Source organism: Triturus cristatus, chromosome 1_1 (assembly GCF_964204655.1).
Source record: "Triturus cristatus chromosome 1_1, aTriCri1.1, whole genome shotgun sequence".
Classification (NCBI taxonomy): domain Eukaryota; kingdom Metazoa; phylum Chordata; class Amphibia; order Caudata; family Salamandridae; genus Triturus; species Triturus cristatus.
The window spans coordinates 293713738-293735984 of NC_140579.1; positions in this window are offsets into that span (position 1 = coordinate 293713738).

The following is a 22247-nucleotide window of genomic DNA, read 5'->3' on the forward strand; positions in this document are numbered from 1 at the left end:
GGCCCAGGTACATACCCATGCACCATGCGCAATGCACAGGGACTGGCAAAGTACTGACAAGGTAGCTGACACTTGGCCCTGCTGTAGGCAGCACAAGGCCCTCCTGTGACAACTTCAAAATCTAACACAAACACAACCAGCTCAGATATCTAGGACAGGAACTCACACTCACTGACATGGCAGCATGCTTCATGGGGGGACAGATACATCACCTGGGAGACCCACTGCCAAATCACACTACACCCACCAGCAGGCACCGTCAATCAATCAACAATCGATCAGGGTACTTGGAAGGCGCGCTACTTACCTGTGAGGGTCTCAAGGCGCTGAGGGGGGGGGGGGGTTCCACTACTGCTTGAAGAGCCAGGTCTTGAGGAGTCATCTGAAGGCAAGTAGGTCTTGGGTCAGTCGTAGGTGGGTTGGGAGGGTGTTCCAGGTCTTGGCGGCGAGGTAGGAGAAGGATCTCCCGCAGGCGGTCGTACGTTGGATGCGGGGGATAGCTGCGAGGGCGAGGCTGCCAGAGCGGAGCTGGCGGGTGGGGGTGTAGAAGCTGAGTCTGATGTTAAGGTAGGCTTGTCCGGCGTTGTGGAGTGCCTTGTGTGAGTGGGTGAGGAGCTTGAAGGTGATCCTTTTGTCGATTTGGAGCCAGTGCAGGTCACTCAGGAGGGGGGTGATGTGGCTGCGGCAGGGGGCGTTGACGATCAGTCGTGCGGAGGCGTTTTGGAAGCATTGTATCCGCCGTTGGTGTTTGGATGAGAGTCCTGCGTAGAGTGCGTTGCCGTAGTCCAGTCAGCTGCTGACGAGGGCCTGTGTCACTGTTCTACTTGTGTTGGTCGGGATCCACCAGTAGATCCGGCGGAGCGTGCGTAGGGTGTCATAGCAGGAGGAGGAGACGGCGTTGACCTGCTTGGACATTGAGAGGGAGGATGCGAGGATCAATCCTAGGTTGCGTGCGTGGTGGGTGGGTGTCGGTGCTGTCCCCAGAGCGATCGGCCACCAGGAGTCGTCCCAGGCTGAGGGTGTGTGTCCCAGGATGAGGACCTCCGTCTTGTCCGAGTTCGCATCCAGTCGGCGATGGACCTCAGCCCTTGTGGATGTTTGTTTTGGCGGTGTGAGGGTCCTTGGTGAGGGAGAGGATGAGCTGGGTGTCGTTGGCATAGGAGATGGTTTTGAGGTGGTGGGGGCGGGCCACTTGTGTGAGGGGGGCCATGTGGATGTTGAACAGTGTCGAGCTGAGGGATGTTCACTCACCCCTTACACAAGCACACACCCCCGGGGCAGCCAATGGAGTTACCCACTCTCACAATGGACATGTGACACGACAAGATCAAGCCACAGCCAAAGAAGTATCCAAGCCCAAATTAGACATGTCAAACACCCTGGAGAACATTTCAATCAGTCCCCTGCAACATACCCATCCACAAGTGAACATTGATATGAATGCTAGGCACATACAACTACCTGGAGGAACTGTGGCAAATAGAATATGTGTGAAACATGGATGTCGCATTAAACAGCATTAACATTGTCTCTCACATACAGGGCAACGTCATGGATCTCCCCCCAACAATGGGGGAAAAGAACCACAGTCACAGGCTCGGAAGGAACCTGATCCCACCGGCAGCGACACCTCACAACACTCCGCGGATGACCCCATCCCACCTGGCCCTTCTGGTGTCCAAGCCCCTGCAGCACCTGCTTCAGGTACATCTGTGCCAACCACCAACCCCCATTCCTGCCACATTCCAGGAGACACCCAGGAGCCCTGCCCATACTGAATAAACTGAGCCAGTCTGACCTGCAGGGACAAGGTTCGCCGGGCACCCAGGAGGAGGCAGCCAACACCGACAATGCCATCGCTCAGGGGTCCCGTAGACCCGATGTGCCCACAACGGCAGGCCAGGCTCATGTGGGCAGGGGTGGTGGGAGTGGAGGCAGGCGGAGGCGAGAACCTGACCAGCCAGTTGAAGGGACCGGTATGTCACACGTCCACAACATCATGGAGGCATACCAGTGTGACACCAGGGCCATCAGTCAGGTAGTGGCGACCCTCACAGACATTAACAATCAGCAGGCCGAGCAACACGCCAGTCAACAACAACACCAAGGACGGATGGAGGCAAGACTGGCTGAGCTCGTGGCGGTGCAAAGGGACATAAGCCATTCACTCCGTCGGATCGCTGACAACATGGGCAACCCTCCCTGTGACACCAGGCGCAGACCAGCACCAGTCACAGGGAGGGAGGAGGAGGAGGAGGATTCGTCCGACGGAGCGTCCAAAACATCGACAAGGCCTGAATCTGAGGGTCCCCGGAGGAAGGTGGGTTGTCCACGGAAAAAACCGTGAGAGGCAGCGGACCATCCACATCTCCCAGGTCACCTGGCCTGGCACCTGGCCTTCATGGGCAACAGCAGCACATCATTCACTGACATTCTCTGCCACATGGACTTGCTGGTCACAGTCTGACCAATGATGACCAACACTGTGGTCTGGACTCTGATGACTTCAAATGCCAAGGATAGCATCTCCCCCTGTGAACTTTGGATTCTATGCACCCAGTAGAGCACCTAATTTCATCTACCAAAACACGCACCCCACTGAGAATAAAACAATTTTTTTTCATGAGATGTTGCCGTCATTTTGCATTAGTCCACAACATACGTGTGTGTTAATATCAAACTATGCCTGAGTGTTGAACTAACTCCAGCCATCCATACCCTGGGATCTGAGTCCGGTACAGGACACACATGGGTCACAATGTATCATCCGATACAGCCTGGGAGCCCAATACTCACCCGTGATGGCCTCAAGCTGCTGAGGGGGGGGCTTGAAATACTGTGCGGACACTCCAATCAGGAAGAGGATGATGAAGGCCTAGAGGTCATGGCTGATGTGGAGGTTCCCGGGTAGTGAGTCCCAGGTATGTTTGGCCAGGTGGGAGAACCATCTCCTTCATGCTGGAGTGTTGTGGATGTGAAGAATGGTGGCCAGGCCAAGTTCGGATGCATTGAGTTGTGCCAACGGGGTCTTGGATGACAGACGTACAAGGTTGGTTTTGGGGTCTGGGGTTGTTGACTGCCTCCTGAGTGTGTGTGAGGAGTGTGACGGTCATCCTGCAGCACACAGTGATCCCTTGCAGCTATCTCAGGTGGACGGTGATGTTGATGGGGTGCGGGATGTTGAAGCTGAGTTGTGCAGATGCACCCTGGATGTGGACAAGTTTCCCGTGAGTTAGGATGTACTTGCTCCGTAGAGGGCGGGGCAGTAGTTGACACGGCTGGTGTCGTGGACCTGGGGGATGGTCTATCTTTCCTTGGAGTGGATCTATCAGAGGATCATGTGCATCATGCAGAGGGTGTTGCAGCATGAGGTACAGATGCTGGTGATTTGCATGGCAAATGTGAGTGACAAATCCATGATGCACACCATCTTGTGTGCGTGGCCACTGGGTGCTTGTGTAGGGCCCCTGCGGGTGGGACACAAGGAGTTGAGCCAGCTGTAAGGGGACAATCCTCAGATGCTTACCTCAGTCCTGTACAAATCCAGCCTCAGGTGGCTGATGTTCAGCCATTCATCCATGGACCTCATGCCTTATTGAATGTTGGAACTGGCAATGGCAGGGTCTTTGGTGAGGGTGAGGAGCACCTGGCTGTCAATGGCATACGACATGATGATGAGGTTGTGTGCGCATGTGATGGTGGAGAGGGGGGTCCTGGAGACATTGAAGATTGACACGCTGAGAGATGATCCCTGGGCCATGTGCCAGATGACGCCACTATACCACATGCTGAAGGCCTGAGTCCCACTCCCATGGCCTTGCTGGTGTACGGAGCTGGTATGGAGCAGGAGGGACATGATCTGGTTTGTGTGACAGGGCCTGGAAGGAGAGGCAGCGCTGTGTAGGCAGTTGGAGTTGCACACTCAGCATGCAAAGGTGTCATGTGTGCGCTTAGGGTATGGCTGAGAGCAGGCGGTTGAGTTTCGGATAGACATTGCTTGGAGGGTGGCTACAACATCAGACTGTAGTGTGATGTGGGTCATGCAAGGACATGAGGGTTGTGCAATGTGCACGTTGCATGTGCTGACGGTCCTGCCTTTGGCACCGTGTGTACCCAACAGTGGCACAGACAAGATGATGACAGCCAAATGAATGGGTGGAGGTAGGCAGGGAGGAGCATCTTTGAGGCGTGTGTGTTGCCGAATCCCACCACTTTGTGGGCCCTTGCTGCAGGGGCCGCAGCAGCAGGCGGCATGTCCTGGAAACTATGCCAAAAGTAGCACACAAAGACAAGGATGTCAGAAAGGACAACTGCAACAGGCGTAAGTAAAGGAAGGAGTGTCCGGTTACCCATGGAACACCCAGAGAAAATGGATGCACAATCACCAAAGATGACTGACACAGGATCAGGAAACAGAAGGCCGAGCCGCGCACAGGAGACACACCCTCAGCAAGCGTTGATGGCCCGTCGTGGGGACCAACATGCTCAAATACATACACAACCATGGAATTCAGGCACAATCGAGATTCTAACCCATGAAGACCTGCATGCATGTAGCCAAACTACACATAGCCTCATATGCACAATCTTTGACAACTATGCCAGAGATGACGCATGCAAAGTGGCAAGAGACTTGCATTGACAGAGATGAGGCACCTTGGAGGGTGAGGAACCCCTTTATTACTCATGCTCACACTAAGGGAAAAGCATCCATATGAACAGACACACAGGTCATTTGGCTGAACATGTGGGACCTACACTGGACACCCCCTTCACAACACAGATGTAGTAAATCCAAATGGCCTGGCACACAAGTTAAGGGGATGAGCCAAACACCCCCTTCTGCACACGGAGAGGCTGCAATTCCCCATTGAGCCTGTAATGGGGATGTCCCACACCATGTCCACCCGTAGCATCCCATATGTCTCTGAGGGAAGTTATACACACATTGATGCCTTCATCAGAATCCACTAACCATTAGAGATGACTGTCACGAAGGTAGACTATCAATTAATGGGAGTCATGCTACATGTCATGTGCCCTATGGTGATCCGACATGTATGCATGGTAACCCAACATGCACAGGAGCAGTCCCCACACATTCCAAACACCTAACAACCCCAAAATGCCTTGCTGCAATCCTCACCCAAAATGACTTTTCCACATGTCCGTGCATGGAACGCTGATTCAGCACACGTTGCAATACTCATGAGGAATAGCAGGAGGCTAAAGATGACACGACCAGACAACATGCGCAAGAACCTGTGGATGACAGACACACAAGCAGTCAGCTAAAAGATTGTTATCCGCACACATGGTCATTTACTAAACAGGAATAATGTTGTCACCATGCGATTAGAAAAATTAGGGTCACAGCTAAAATGATTGGAATGACTTCATCACTCGAGTGACACATCAGAACACACATCTAAGTCACTTAGCATACAGTCAGCTGGACACACACATTGCAACACATGCCACACAAGGCTCCAAGCATGCACACTCAGACCCAGTGACTCACCATTATGAGAAGAAGTTGTGTATGAGCTCCTCCTCCTCACTTGCCTCGTGACCAAGCCCTTCATCCTCCACGGGTCGATGTTCCTGCTCATGCTGCTCCAGGATGAGTGGCACTGCCTTCTCCACTACCATGTTGTGCAGCATGCAGCACACTAGGAAGATTTTGCAGACCTTCACCGGTGCATATGGGAGGGACCCGCCTGTCTTGTGAAGGCACCGGAATCGGCTCTTCAGGAGGCCAAACGTCCTCTCAATCACTCGCCTGGTCTGCCCGTGTGCATCGTTGTAACGGTGATCTGCAGCTGATCTTGGGTTGCGGAGAGGCGTCATCAGCCATGGCATGTTTGGATAGCCAGAGTCCCCTACATGGAAACATTATGTAAATCAGTGGGTCAGGAGATGCCGGAAGAGCCAGAGATACCGCAACACACAGGACCAACAGAGTATACCCACCAACAAGACATGCTCATTCGTTGTGCAGCCGCAGCATCATTTGTGGCACCCTGCTACGCCTCATGATGTAGGCATCGTGTGCTGATTCTGGAAAACGTGCACAGACATGGGAAATCAGCATGTTAGCAAGACACACCACAAGAGCATTTATTGAGTGGTAATGTTTGCGGTTGCGATAGGCTACCTCCTGTGCCTGTGGTGGTACCAAAGCCACATGTGTCCCATCAATGGACACAATGACATGGGGCATCCCTCCCAGGGCATAGAAATCACCCTTGACACCTGTCAACTCCTCAGGAGTCGGAAAATGGATGAATTCATCCAGGTGCTCGAACATGGCTGCCAAAACATCATGCAGGACACGGCTGAACATCGTCTGGGACATGCCACCAACATCAGCTATGGTGAATTGAAACGTACCAGTGGCAAAAAAATGTAGGGCTGCCATCACCTTCATCTTGGGGGTCAGCGCAGTAGGATAACTGTGTCACGGTTGGAGGTGTGGTGCCAGCCTGTTTGTCAGGTCCTCAATCAACTGTTGGGTGAATCTGTAACAGCGTATGCAGTCACGTTCCCTCATGGCACCCAAGTCTGGAATTGGTCTGGGGACAGGCGGTGCCCTGCAGAAATTGGGAATAAATAACGAAGTGTGAGAACATAACTACATCAATGTCAATGAACTGAGCACATGCTCAACTGCTAATACACATCTGCTAAATACAGAGTCTGGTTTGTGCAATACATCCAGGACACGTATGCCAGCCAGGTGATACTCTTACGAAAAGCCAGCTACACCCGTTGATTGGCAAGTGTACATGACATGCCCTGAAACTAGCTGTGGGCCAGTGTCAGTGAATAGCCAGAGAAATCACAAGAGTGACATACATCCACATGTCAGCATTTTAAGGATGTCAACTCATACAGACAGCTGACGGCAAGCTAGACGCACAGATCATATGGAATGACAAATGTACAGATCACACACATTGCGATGAAGGGGTACACGTGAAAACAGACAACACAGACATTGAGACGACGCAGATATGTCCTCATGTCAAAATATCAAGTTCGATGCATACAGACACACGTTACGTGGAAATCCACATGTGGCATGGTGTGCGTAGATGTGTGCCATGCCCATCTAGACACAAACACATGTTGGATGCAGCAACAGCAGATGCAGTTGACGGGACACCAACAGCAAGCTCATGGGAACACATGACACACACATGACATAGTCACATCGTTGCACACTGGTCGTTAAATGTCAGTTGTTAGTGTCCCTGTCCCAGGCATCAGGGGACACTTGCGGGTGGTGGTGACTGTGCCATACCAGTGATGCTGTGCTTGACATGTTTGTACTACATTCCCACATGTGCAAAGTGTGAAGGGGAAGTGTGCCACATAGTGCCCCATCACACATGACATGTGTACACAGGTCATCACACATCAATTGTGCAAATACATGAGGAGACATGTGCAATATCACTGCCTACACACCTAGGCCCTGCACATGTAGGACAGCAATGACAATGACTTGATGTACATCCTTCTGCGGGTCTGAGACCTCCATTCCTTTCGTGTGCGCATCCTATCAACAGTGTAAGCGTGTGAAACGCACCGTACACACGCTCTGAGGGCGTGTGTATGATCCATATCACTAGAGTTGTGTGGCCGTAGGAGCACTCGTGGTACGGACCGTACACACGTACGTGTACTACGAGTGCCTACCCATACGTGTACTCCCAGTGCCTACACGTACGTGTAGGCACTGGTAGTACACGTGCGGGTACGTGTACTACCAGTGCCTACACATACGTGTACTACCATTGCAGACACGTACGTGTAGGCACTGGGAGTACACGTACGGGTACGTGTACTACCAGTGCCTACACGTACGTGTAGGCACTGGTAGTACACGTACGGGTACGTGTACTACCATTGCGGACACGTACGTGTAGGCACTGGGAGTACACGTACGGGTATGTGTACTACCAGTGCCTACGCCTACGTGTACTACCAGTGCCTACACGTACGTGTACTCCCACTGCCTACACGTACATGTAGGCACTGGTAGTACACGTACGGGTACGTGTACTACCATTGTGGACACGTACGTGTAGGCACTGGGAGTTCACGTACGGGTACGTGTACTACCAGTGCCTACACATACGTGTACTACCAGTGCCTACACGTACGTGTAGGCACTGGGAGTACACGTACGGGTACATGTACTACCATTGCGGACACGTACATGTAGGCACTGGGAGTACACGTATGGGTACGTGTACTACCATTGCAGACACGTACGTGTAGGCACTGGGAGTAGACGTACGGGTACGTGTATTACCAGTGCCTACATGTACGGGTACGTGTACTACCATTGCAGACACGTACGTGTAGGCACTGGGAGTAGACGTACGGGTACGTGTACTACCAGTGGACGGATGGAGGCAAGACTGGCAGAGCTCCTGGCGGTGCACAGGGACGTGAGCCAATCACTCCGTCAGATCGCCCAAAGCCTGGCAAACCCTCCCTGTGCCACCAGGCGTAGACCAGCACCAGAAACAGGGAGGCAGGAGGAGGAGGATTCATCTGACGGAGCGTCCCTAGCATCGTCAAGGCCTGCTTCTGAGGGTCCCCGCAGGAAGGTGGGTCGTCCACGCAAAAGACCGTGAGAGTCAGCGGAACATCACCATCTCCCAGGTCACCTGGCCTGGCATCTGGCCCTCTGGCCCAACAGCAGCACAGCAGCACAGCAGCAACTGCCATTCTCTGCCACATGGCCTTGCTGGTCACTGTCTGACCAATGTTGACAAAGACTGTGGCACAGACTCTGATGACTGTCAATGGCAAGGACACCAACTCCCCCTGTGAACTTTGGATTCTACACTCCCGCCAAGCACCTCTTGTCACCCCCCCAAACACGTACCCCAGCACTAATAAAATTCATCACAATCACAAGATGATGCCGTCATTTAGCATTATTCCACTACATGTCTGTGTTGTAAAGTCAAACCATGCCTGATTACTGAATTAACTCCAAACATCCATACCCTGGGGTCTGAGTCTGGCACAGGACACTCATGGGTCACAACGTACCATCCAAGACAGACATGGAGCACCATACTCACCCCTGATGGGCCCAACCAGCTGAGGGGGTGCCCGCACAACTGTGCCCACAGACCTATTTAGAAGAGCAACAGTCATGCGCAGAGGTCAGGGTTCATGTGGAGTGTCCTGGGGTGGGAGTCCCAGGTTGTGTAGACACGTGGCAGAACCATGTCCTGCATGCTTGAGTCAGGTGGATGTGGAGAATGGTGGGCCAGCCAAGGTTGGATGCATGGAGATGGCACAATTGGGTGTTGGGTCACAGTGCCACAAGGTTGTGTTGTGGGTGTGGGCTGCATCCTGAGGGTGTGCGTGGATTGAGAAGGTCATCCTGCAGCTGGCAGTGATCCACTCCCCCCATCTCTGTTGGACGTTGATGTGGCCTGGTCGCCGGATGTAGCAGCAGAGCTGTGCAGATGCACCCCGGATGTGGACAAGTATCATGGGATTTCTAACGCACATGTCCGTAGAGTGCAGGGTAGGAGTAGACACGGATGTCATAGTTGACCTGGGGGATGGTCTCCCTCTTGCCTTGAGGTGGATGGAACTGGGGATCTTGTGATTAATGCAGAGTGTGCTGCCGCATGAGGCACAGATGCTGCTGATCAGCATAGCACATGTCAGCAAGCAATCCATGATGGACACCAGCTCGTTTGCATGGACACTGGGTGGCCTTGCAGCAGGGCCTGCAGCAGCATGCGCCATGTCAAGGAAACAATGCCACAAGTAACACACACAGACAAGGATCTCAGGAAGGAACCATGCAAAAGGTGCATGTCAAGGAAGGAATGTCTGGTTCAACATGGCACACACACACACAATGGATTCACATGCGGCACAGTGGCCGTCGTGGAGACTGACAGGCCACAAAACCTACACAGCCATGGACATCATGCACAATACAGAATCTAATCCCTGAAAAACAGCTTGCATCTTGCTACTCTACACATAGACTCATATGCACCATCTCTGAGAACAATGCCAGACATGCCGCATGCACAGTGGCAACAGACCACCATTGACAGAGATGAGGCACCTTGGAGGCAGAGGGAGACCTTTATTAGTCATGTGTGTCGGAATGCTAATGCAACTCTGTCTACACATACACAGGTCATGTGGATGAACACGTGGGACCAACACTGGCACCCCCCTTAGCACCACAGATGCTGGAAATCCATAGCACTGGCACACAAGTGACGGGTGACAGCTAAACACCCCCTGCTGCTCATGGAGAGCCTGCTATACACCATTGAGCCCCTAATGGGAAATTCACACACCATGTCAACCCGGTGCAACCCGTATATTTCCGAGGCCAGTGTCACACACATTGATGGCTCCATCACAATCCCATTACAGATGACTGTCACCAAGTCTGACCATCAATTCTGGTGAATTCTGCTCCAGGTCATGTGCCCCATGGTGATTCTACATGTATGCAAAGTAACCAAAGATGAACAGGAGCAGTGCACGCACATTCAAAACAAATACCACTCCCAAAAAGCCGTGCTGCATCCCTTACCCGAAGGAGATTTTCAAACGTGTCCGTGCATGTAACGCTGATTCAGCACATGTTGCTGTGATCATGAGGAATAGCAGGAGCACAACAATGCCACCAGCAGACAGCATGCGCAAGTACCTGTCGATGGGAGACACACCAGAAGTCAGCCAAAAGAAGTACATCCGCATGCATGTGCATGTACTCAACACGTATTAGGTTGTCAACATGCTAGGTGACAATGATGACTCAGGAAAGACATTCTTCTATTGCACCATCACTCGAGTGACACATCCAAACACACCTCAGACTCACTTGGAAGACATGCAGCTGGACACACACATTGCAACACATGCCACACACAGCCCAATGCGTGCACACTCAGACACTGGAACTCACCACTAAGCAAAGAAGTCGCGTATGAGCCGACTCCGCATGTCCTCCGCCGCCTCCTCCTCCTCCACATCACTTGCCTCGTGCCCAAGCCCTTCATCCTCCACGGGTGGATGGTCCTGCTCATCTGGATCCAGGATGAGTGGCACAGCTTTCTCCACTGCCATGTTGTGCAGCATGCAGCACACGAGGAATATCTTGCAGACCTTCACCGGTGCATATGGGAGTGCGCCACCGGTCTTGTGGAGGCAACGGAATCGGCTCTTCAGGAGGCCAAACGTCCTCTCTATCACTCGCCTGGTCCGCCCATGGGCGTTGTTGTAGCGGTGATCGGCAGCCGTGCTGGGGTTGCGGAGAGGCGTGATCAGCCATGGCATGTTGGGATAGCCAGCGTCCCCTACATGGAAACATCATGGACAAGAGTGGGTCAGGGGAAGCAGTAAGACAGGAAGATGACGTTAAATACAGGTCTGGCAGAGTATACCCACCAACAATGCATGCTCGTTCGTTGCGCAGCTGCAGCATCATTTCAGGCACCCTGCTACAACTCATGATGTACGCATCGTGTGCTGATCCTGGAAAACGAGCACAGACATGTGAAATCACCATGTTGGCAAGACACACCACAAGGGCATTAATGGAGTGGTAATGCTTGCGGTTACGGAAGGCTACCTCCTGTGCCTGTGGTGGTACCAAAGCCACAGGTGTTCCATCTATGGACCCAATGACATGGGGCATCCCTCCCAGGGCATAGAACTCACGCTTGACAGCTGTCAACTGCTCAGGAGTTGGGAATTTTATGAACTCATCAAGGTGCTCCAACATGGCCTCTAAGAAATCATGCAGAGCACGGCTCAACATGGTTTGGGACATCCCACCCACATGGGCAATGGTATGTTGAAAGGTACCCGTGGCCAAGAAATGTAGGGCTGCCATCACCTTCACCTTGGGTGTCAGTGCACCAGGATACCTGTGTAGCGGTTGGAGGTGTGCTGCCAGCCGTGTCGTCAAGTCCTCAATCAAACGTTGGGGGAAGCGGTAGCAGCGTATACATTCATTTTCCCGCATGTCAGCCAAGTCCGGAATTGCTCGAGGGAGAGGCGGAGCCCTGCAGTGAATTAGAAGGGACAACGAAGAGTGAGTACAGTACACCACCAATGTCAATGTACTCAGCACATGGTCAACAGGCAATACACATATGCTACATACAGAGTCAGGTCTGTGCAATATGCCCTGGACACGTATGACAGCCATGTGACACTCCTACCAAGAGACAGCTCCAAACGTTTATTCTCAACCTCATAATGCCATGCCATGAAACTAGCTGTGGGCCAGTGGAAGTGAGCAGGCAGATGCATTACAGGAGTTACAGACAACCAAATATGTGCAGAGGAAGGATGATTATTGTACAGACAGGTTGCGGAACACTAGAGGCACAGGTCACATGTACTAGAAAAATGACACACCACACACCTTGCCATTAAGGATTACATTTCAAGAATGATCCCACATACATTGAGAGTATGCAGATATGTCCTTGTTGTGAAACTCCGTGTCGATGCATACACACACACCTTACGTCGGATTCCACATGTGGCGTGGTATGCGTAACACTGTGCCATGGCCATCTACACACAGACACATGTTGGTTGCAGCAACTGCAGATGCATTTGACCAAACACCTACAGCAAGCCCATGGGAACACATGACACCTACATGACATTGTCACATCGTGCAACGCGGGTAGTCACATGTCAGGTGTGAAAACCCCTGTAGCTGGCATCAGGGGACAGTTGTGTGTGTTGTTGACTGTGCCATGGCAGTGACGCTTTTCACAAGTGTTCTGTACTACATGCACACATGTCAAAGGAGTGAAGGGGATGTCTGGCATATACTCCACCATCACACATGACACCTGTACACATCTCATCATACATCTATTGCCTTCACAAATCAGGAGTAATGTGCCACATTACAGCCTGACACACCTGTGCCCGACACATGTAGTACTGCACAGACAATGCCTTGATGTCCAGCCTTGGACATGTATGTCAGCTCTATTCCTTTCTGTGTGCTGCCTGTCACCACTGTCAGGTGTGAAATGCACCGTACATGCGCTCTGAGGGCGTGTGTACGTTCCCCATCACTATGGGAGTGCTGCCGTAGGACTACCCATAGTGAAACGGCCCGTACACGCGCGTTTACGGGGCGTATCACTATGGGTACGCATACGCGAGCAAAGCCATAGTGAAACGGGCCATACACGCGCGTGTACGGGGTGTATCACTATGGGTACGCATACGCGAGCAAAGCCACAGTGAAACAGGCCGTACACGCGCGTGTACGGGGCGTAACACTATGGATACGCATACGCGAGCAAAGCCATAGTGAAACGGCTCGTACACGCGCGTGTACGGCCCGTTTCACTATGGCTTTTCTCGCGTATGCGTACCCATAGTGATACGCCCCGTAAATGCTCGTGTACGGGCCATTTCACTATGGCTTTTCTCGCGTATGCGTACCCATAGTGATACGCCCCGTACATGCGCGTGTACGGGCCGTTTCTATCCATGTGGGGTGCCCTAGGGCTCTGGAACTCACCGTACCTGTGTGTGAATGTCCAAATTACATAGGAGACACATGAGGGACAAGTATAAAGCCCTACATGCATGCTGGTTGTCATGGAGACCAAGTTTAAAGTTTGAATTTTTTTCATCAGGTGCCCAGCTAAAGTCGGTTTGAAAGAATCTACATTGTTGCAAAGTGGTTGTTGAGTTGACATCATGCTCAATAAAAAAAAAGAGCAAAGCCACTGACTGTGGTAGGTTTAAAGGGATTGGAGGAAACATAGGATGCAAATGTGAGTGACCAATCACTCTGTACTCCTGTAAATGAAACAGGGCAGCAAGGTAGATATAAGGCAGCCAGGTCCCATGAGAGAGCACTTGCCTGCACATCTTTTGATTCAACTACACTGCTGCTGCTCGTGAATCCTCTGGCACCATGTCCAGGTCTGTGGAGAGGGCCCAGCCTTTCACCCAGGAGGAGAACCAAGCCCTGCTGGATGTGATCCTCCTACAGTACCCCATGCTGTACGGTCGACCAGGGGTTCAGGTGAGTGCTGAGTACACTAGCAAAGACTGTGCCCCTTTTTTGCGACTGTGACTTCTGCCATTGTGTCCAGGTGTAACACACATGCAATGTACTGTAGGGTGGGTCCCGGGTGGGGGAATGCCTAATGTCTCCCAGCCAGAGCATGCTGTGGTGCATGTCTGCTCTCCTCACTTGCATTGTGTGTACTGTGACAATCACTGCATGTGGCATTACACATTCTGCCTGTCTAATCCTCCTGGGAATGTTGTTACTACAGTCCTCATGTGAATCTGTGGTCCCCCCAGTGTGACAGGTGGCAGTACTCACAGATGTGTGTTTGTTTAGTGTACATGTGCTGAGAGTGTCCAAAAGATGTGTTTGTCCTCTGGACATTGGTGTGTGTGTGTAAGTCCCCTGTCATGTGGGTGAGTGCATATGTGGAGTGTAGCACCCCAGCTGCATGAGGGATGGATATACCCTGCCCATCTGATGTGAGCAGGGAGCAGTGCTGTGTGTCTGCGGTGATGGGCCAGCCCCACACCTGTGACACCCCCCAGTCTAGTGGCACATGTGCAGAGTGAGGTGTGTAGCTGCAGTTGTCAATGGCAGGTTATTGTCCTGTGGCTGTGTGTGTCTGTGTACTCGGCTGAGGGCGCCTCAGTGGCCTGTGGCATGTGACTGCTTTGAGGTGCTGCACATAATCCTGGTGTCGCTTGTGATGCACAGTGTGAGCCTGGATGATTGATTGTGTCGTACCCCTCATGCCACCTGTGTACTCTACAATGCCACCTAGTGCTTTTTGCCTTCCACAGAGGAAAGTGTCCCTATGACACAGGTGTAATGAGTTTGATGCATTCTATGCCCTGTTAAAACCAGCCAAATTGCTCTAATGTGTGTCTCTGTGACATGTCGCAGGTGTATTGATGTTGTCTCACTTTTTCATCCTCACAGGTAGGCGCCTGTGCCAAGGAGCAGATCTGGAAGGACGCCATCAGTGCCGTGAGACAGACGGATGGTCGGAAGCGGTGCCTAGCCCAGGTGAGGAAACGCTGGCAGGATATCCGGTGCTGGATGCGGAGGATCGCACGAGTCCTGCTGGGGGACTCACCTGTGAGCCAAAAGAACCATGGGCGCCGCCGTCTGACCCACATCCACAAGCGTGTGCTGGCGGTCGTCTTCCCTGACATGGACAGGCGCTTACAGGAAAAGCAGCAGCAGGAAGGGGGTAGGTACATGTGTGTTTGTTGTGTGTCACCAGCATTTGTAAGTGCACAGTTGCATGGATACACTGCCAGGGTTTACATGTGCAGTGCAGTTCCTGGTCCCTAAAGTGTAGCGGTGCTGTCCTTCCTCCCTTCCACTCCTTGGCATGTGTACCCTGGTCTGTGTGTAGTCACACTTGCACAAGGTTATCTAGGCTGCCAGTTTATCGATGTGCCCAATGCTTGCAGCTTCATGTGTGGGGGTGGTGTGTAACAGGTTTTGGGACCTTGCCTGTGCCCTGTCCAGTTCAGTACTTGTGGGGTCCATGTCAGTTGGCACTGATGCTGAGTCCAGACATAGGAGTGTTCTATTTTGTGGCCTGTGACATGATGTGCATGAGTGTGAGATATGCTGAGTGCAGGGATGGTGGCTTGTGTTGCAGTCAGTACCATTCAGGACCATGGAGTAGTGTGGCCACAACTGTCCCCTGGGGCATCTTTTCCTAGGTATCATGTGTGTAATCAAAAAATGTCGACAATCTCCGTGTCTACAGCATAGGTTGTGCTCTGTGCCATTGTACCCTGCCACCATCTGCATTTACGTGAACTCTGCTACATGTGTCCACTGTACAGGCTGACCAAATGTCCCTTGTTCATACTCACGGGGGCCAGTGCCTGTGTGTCTTGGTAAAATGGTCTGATGATGGCCATTTGTAGATGATGTATTTGTACCGGCGCACCAGGGTTTTTTTGTGTCCAATCAGGATTTCTTGCAGGCCATGTGTTTTTATTCCAGACTAAGAGATGTAAGTGCTTCCTGTGTCTGCAAAAATTGTCTCATGTAGGGGGTGGTTGGTGCGGGCAAGGCCTACATGTCTAAACCTGGAGTCTCCTTGCTAGGTCTGGGCAGTGTGTGATGTTTGTCTGGACATACACTCAAGGTGCAGTGACCCATTAATGTTGGGCATGTTTTTAAGTATGACCTTTGCAGCATGTGACTACAGTTAATAGACATGGTTCCTGCTCATCCCTTTTTACGCCAACGCTGTGTGCCGCAGATGCTGTGCTGTATTGTCCCCAGTGCCTGGCTCCTCTGTCCTAATCTATATCATGTCATTTGCTTTTGTGTCATGCTCTCCATAGTTGCTCAGTGGCATGGTGGGTCAACCAACTGTGTGTTGCAGGGCCTACATATGTCCCTTGTATTGTAGATGTTACTCATGTTGCTTTTCAGGAATAGCACTGTGACCTATGTGGATTCTACTCATGTGACATATGTATACAGGTGTCTGATTATTTTCTGTCTCTTCACCTTGCCCACAGCATCGTCGGGGGACACTGAGGGAGACACTGACACGGACCTTGTGGAGGGAGCGAGCACCAGTGCCAGCAGTGCAGAGCTGTCTGGCACATCGAGTGGCACGGAGGCTGACAGGAGTGCAGCGGAGGACCTGTCCAGTCACACCACCAGCGACTATGACGCAGACGGGTCCGAGGCTGAGCACTCCGAGGGGGCGGTGGCTGGTCCCACAGCTGACACCAGCACTCCATCACTACCCGCCCCCTCCATTCCGATCACCGGCCTCCCACTTGCTCGTGTCCCTTCCCGCCGTGCTCGGTCACCACGTGTCTCCTTCTTGCCAGGCACCGCACCCTCTGCCTTTGTCTCCACTGCTGCCACCAATGCCTAGTCTGTGGACATCCTGCGGCAGTTGCGGGTTGGTCAGACTGCGACGCTTAATGTCCTCCATGGCCACAGCCAAGTGCTGAACCAGATGGAGGCATACATGGAGGGCATTTCAGCCACACAGTCTGACCAACGCAACTTGCTGAGGTCCATAGACTCGACACTGACTGCAGCAGTGGGTCTCCTGCAGCGCTATGTCCCACCTCCTACCCCTGCCCCATCCACACTTCCCACTCCCATGCCTGTCCCATGTACACCCAGACATCAGCATGCACGCACCCCACCAGACACAGGCACCACACCAGCAGGGCAGGGCAAGCGCACACCTCCTGGCACGCACACACAGGGTGAGGTAGGCACACCTACTGGGTCGGGGGGCAAACGTAAGTCACGCAGCCAGAGTGGGAGTCCGTATTCCGCAAAATCCACTCCCTCCAAATCCACTCCCCTCAGCACTCCTGGCCACGAATCCAGCAAGGATTCCTTCATGGCCGCTCTGTCCCTGAGCCCAACAGTGTCACCACCCCTCAAGCGGGCAAAGGAGTCCCCCGTCAGGGTAGTTGAGTGCCCCCCCCTGTCCACACCCTCCCCCAGTGGCGCTGCGACCCATTCATCCGCCCCCCCTCCTTGGGGCCTGTGGTTCCTTCGGGTGCAGGGGAGACGCTGGGGGACCTTGCAACCGTGTGCAGCGCCATCCTCACCACCTCCTTTGGCGCTGCCCCACCCCCTGTGGTGGAGTCCTCCGTCCCTGCACCCACAATGCCTGCCCTTGCCCCTCCTGTCCCTGCGGTGCCTGGTCCTTCCCCCCAACATGATGCCCCCCCCTGTGGAAGACAGGGTGGTCTGAACTGTGCAGGCAAGCTAGGGGACACGCGTCCCACTGTGTCCCCCATCCAGCTGTGACTCATGGACTGCCCTATGGGCTTTGTAAATATTGAATTTCTACGAACAAACAATTTTTGATCATGCTGATTAAAGCCATTTTTGTTTCCTTTGAACACTATTGCTTTTCTGATATTGCTGTTGGTGGGGCTGCTACATGATTTTGGGTGGTGATCATGTGTTGGGTGTGTGGGAAATGTAGTAGTGTGCTGGTCATAGGGGGGACCCTGGTATCTGTGTGCCATCACAAGGTGTTAGCTAAGTTTCTTTGTTCATGTAAGCAGTTACTGCACGGTGAAATTGTCCCAAGGTGTGTTCCTTCCTCTGTGTACCCTGACATCTTCCCTGCAGGGTGTTTCCAATATGTTGTGCTGAGCTGTGTGTACATTAGCTGGGTGTGTGACGGACCCCTTCAACTTTGGCCATGCATGCAGAGCGATGTCTCCACCTGCATCCTTCGTGGCATCCTTGGTGATCACTGTACTTGTGTATGTGGACTGTTGACATGACTTCATGTGGACATGTTCCCTTTTAGGCAGTATGCATGTGTGTACTCCCAGCCTCGCACACATGTGTTACATGTACTGCAGGGTCTTTGTGCACCTGACTGACAATTGTGGCCATTGGATCTGTGGGTACTCCAACCTTTTTCTTTCCGTGGGCACTGCTGGGGGCCGCTGCACACACCCCTCCTGTGTCTGGGCACTGCTGGGAGTGATAGGCACCCACCCCTCCTGTGTCTGGGCACTGCTGGGAGGACTCTGCACACACCCCTCCTGTGTCTGGGCACTGCTGGGAGGACTCTGCACACACCCCTCCTGTGTCTGGGCACTGCTGGGAGGACTCTGCAACCACCCCTCCTGTGTCTGGGCACTGCTGGGAGGACTCAGCATCCACCCCTCCTGTGTCTGGGCACTGCTGGGAGGACTCTGCACACACCCCTCCTATGTCTGGGCACTGCTGGGAGGACTCTGCAAACACCCCTCCTATGTCTGGGCACTGCTGGGAGTGATAGGCACCCACCCCTCCTGTGTCTGGGCACTGCTGGGAGTGATAGGCACACACCCCTCCTATGTCTGGGCACTGCTGGGAGTGATAGGTACCCACCCCTCCTGTGTCTGGGCACTGCTGGGAGTGATAGGCACACACCCCTCCTATGTCTGGGCACTGCTGGGAGTGATAGGCACCCACCCCTCCTGTGTCTGGGCACTGCTGGGAGTGATAGGCACACACCCCTCCTATGTCTGGGCACTGCTGGGAGTGATAGGCACCCACCCCTCCTGTGTCTGGGCACTGCTGGGAGGACTCTGCACACACCCCTCCTGTGTCTGGGCACTGCTGGGAGGACTCTGCACACACCCCTCCTGTGTCTGGGCACTGCTGGGAGGACTCTGCACACACCCCTCATATGTCTGGGCACTGCTGGGAGGACTCTGCAACCACCCCTCCTGTGTCTGGGCACTGCTGGGAGGACTCTGCAATCACCCCTCCTATGTCTGGGCACTGCTGGGAGGTCTCAGCATCCACCCCTCCTGTGTCTGGGCACTGCTGGGAGGACTCTGCACACACCCCTCCTGTGTCTGGGCACTGCTGGGAGGACTCTGCACACACCCCTCCTGTGTCTGGGCACTGCTGGGAGGACTCTGCACACACCCCTCCTATGTCTGGGCACTGCTGGGAGTGATAGGCACCCACCCCTCCTGTGTCTGGGCACTGCTGGGAGGACTCTGCACACACCCCTCCTGTGTCTGGGCACTGCTGGGAGGACTCTGCACACACCCCTCATATGTCTGGGCACTGCTGGTAGGACTCTGCACACACCCCTCCAGTGTCTGGGCACTGCTGGGAGGACTCTGCACACACCCCTCCTATGTCTGGGCACTGCTGGGAGTGATAGGCACCCACCCCTCTTGTGTCTGGGCACTGCTGGGAGTGATAGGCACACACCCCTCCTATGTCTGGGCACTGCTGGGAGTGATAGGCACCCACCCCTCCTGTGTCTGGGCACTGCTGGGAGTGATAGGCACACACCCCTCCTATGTCCGGGCACTGCTGGGAGTGATAGGCACCCACCCCTCCTGTGTCTGGGCACTGCTGGGAGGACTCTGCACACACCCCTCCTGTGTCTGGGCAATGCTGGGAGGACTCTGCACCGACCCCTCCTGTGTCTGGGCACTGCTGGGAGGACTCTGCACAAACCCCTCCTATGTCTGGGCACTGCTGGGAGTGATAGGCACCCACCCCTCCTGTGTCTGGGCACTGCTGGGAGGACTCTGCACACACCCCTCCTGTGTCTGGGCACTGCTGGGAGGACTCTGCACACACCCCTCCTGTGTTTGGGCACTGCTGGGAGGACTCTGCACACACCCCTCATATGTCTGGGCACTGCTGGGAGGACTCTGCAACCACCCCTCCTGTGTCTGGGCACTGCTGGGAGGACTCAGCATCCACCCCTCCTGTGTCTGGGCACTGCTGAGAGGACTCTGCACACACCCCTCCTGTGTCTGGGCACTGCTGGGAGGACTCTGCACACACCCCTCCTATGTCTGGGCACTCCTGGGAGTGATAGGCACCCACCCCTCCTGTGTCTCGGCACTGCTGGGAGGACTCTGCACACACCCCTCCTGTGTCTGGGCACTGCTGGGAGGACTCTGCACACACCCCTCCTGTGTCTGGGCACTGCTAGGAGGACTCTGCACACACCCCTCATATGTCTGGGCACTGCTGGGAGGACTCTGCACACACCCCTCCTGTGTCTGGGCACTGCTGGGAGTGATAGGCACACACCCCTCCTATGTCTGTGCACTGCTGGGAGTGATAGGCACCCACCCCTCCTGTGTCTGGACACTGCTGGGAGGACTCTGCACACACCCCTCCTGTGTCTGGCCATGTACACTCCATACATACACGGGTGTGGGTACGGTCCGTACATACACTCAACAGCTCAAGATACCCATATTCAGAAATTTGTTGAAAGAGTGACACAACAGTTACATAAACTAGAGGATAGACACGGTAAAAACTCCCACTGCACACATCATCATAACCTGTCAAGAGTGGAGGAAGCACTCCTCAAGGATTTACAGGAAGATCCACAACTGGTGATACGTTCAGCAGATAAAGGGGGGAATGTAGTGATTATGGATCTAAATGATTATTTAGGTGAAATAGAGAGACAATTGAATAATGAGTGTTGTTATGAGAGGATAAGGACAAAAACCATTCCTGAAATAGAAAGAACTATCAATGCCTCTGGGATTGGCATGAAACAGGTCTATTGTCTGAACATGAATACCGCTATTTACAGACTCATAACTCAAGATATCCATGTATATATGTACTCCCGAAGATACATAAAGGAGGGGCATTCCCACCAGGTAGACCAATCATTTCGGGGAATGGCGGCCCGACCGAACGACTCTCAGAATATGTTGACGGTTTCTTACAACCCTTTGTGAAAAACCTACCTTCCCACCTTAAAGACAGTAGGGATGTGTTGTGCAAGCTCGAAGACTTTGAATGGGACAGCATAAATCTTATGTTTGTCACCATGGATGTTGAAAGCTTGTACACCTGTATCCATATAGAGCGTGGTATGGAAGCTTTACAACACTTCCTATACAAAAGAAATGCCCAACATCTAGAACACTCTACCATGCTTTTGGAGATGTCACGTATTATCCTGACCATGAATGTATTCCTACATAATGGAATGTGGTTCCTACAGAAGCAGGGTACGGCCATGGGATCCAGGTTTGCTCCGTCTTATGCAAACCTTTTCATGGGTTTGTATGAGGCGGAGCATGCCTGGGGACCAGGTGCTAAGGAATGGACCAACAATGTCATATTCTTTGGTCGATACATTAATGATGTGATTATGATATGGAACGGGTCTGAAATGCAATTACTGGAATACCAGACTTACCTAAATACGAATAGATTCAATGTTAAATTAACTATGAACTATTCACGTAAGGAAATTGAATTTCTTGACTTGAGACTATATATAAAGAATCAAAGAATACAAAGCGAAGTGTATAAAAAACCCACTGCATGTAACAGTGTACTTCATGCTGAAAGTGCCCATCCCATTGCAACGATTAATGCGATACCATATGGCGAAATGGTCCGCACTCGCAGGAACTGCAGTGAGGAAGATTCCTTTAACACTAACTTAGGGTCCTTAAAAAATAACTTCATGAAGAGAGGATACTCTAAAAAATCTTTGGAGCATGCTGAAATTAAAATCAGGAGATTGGATAGGAAAAGCACCCTTCTACAAAAAAAGAAAAACGAGAATAGAACGAACAAGGAAAATGTAACTTTCATAACTGAATATAATGCCTTTAGTAATCATATATATGGCATACTACGAAAAAACTGGCATTTATTAATGAAAGCACAACTTCCA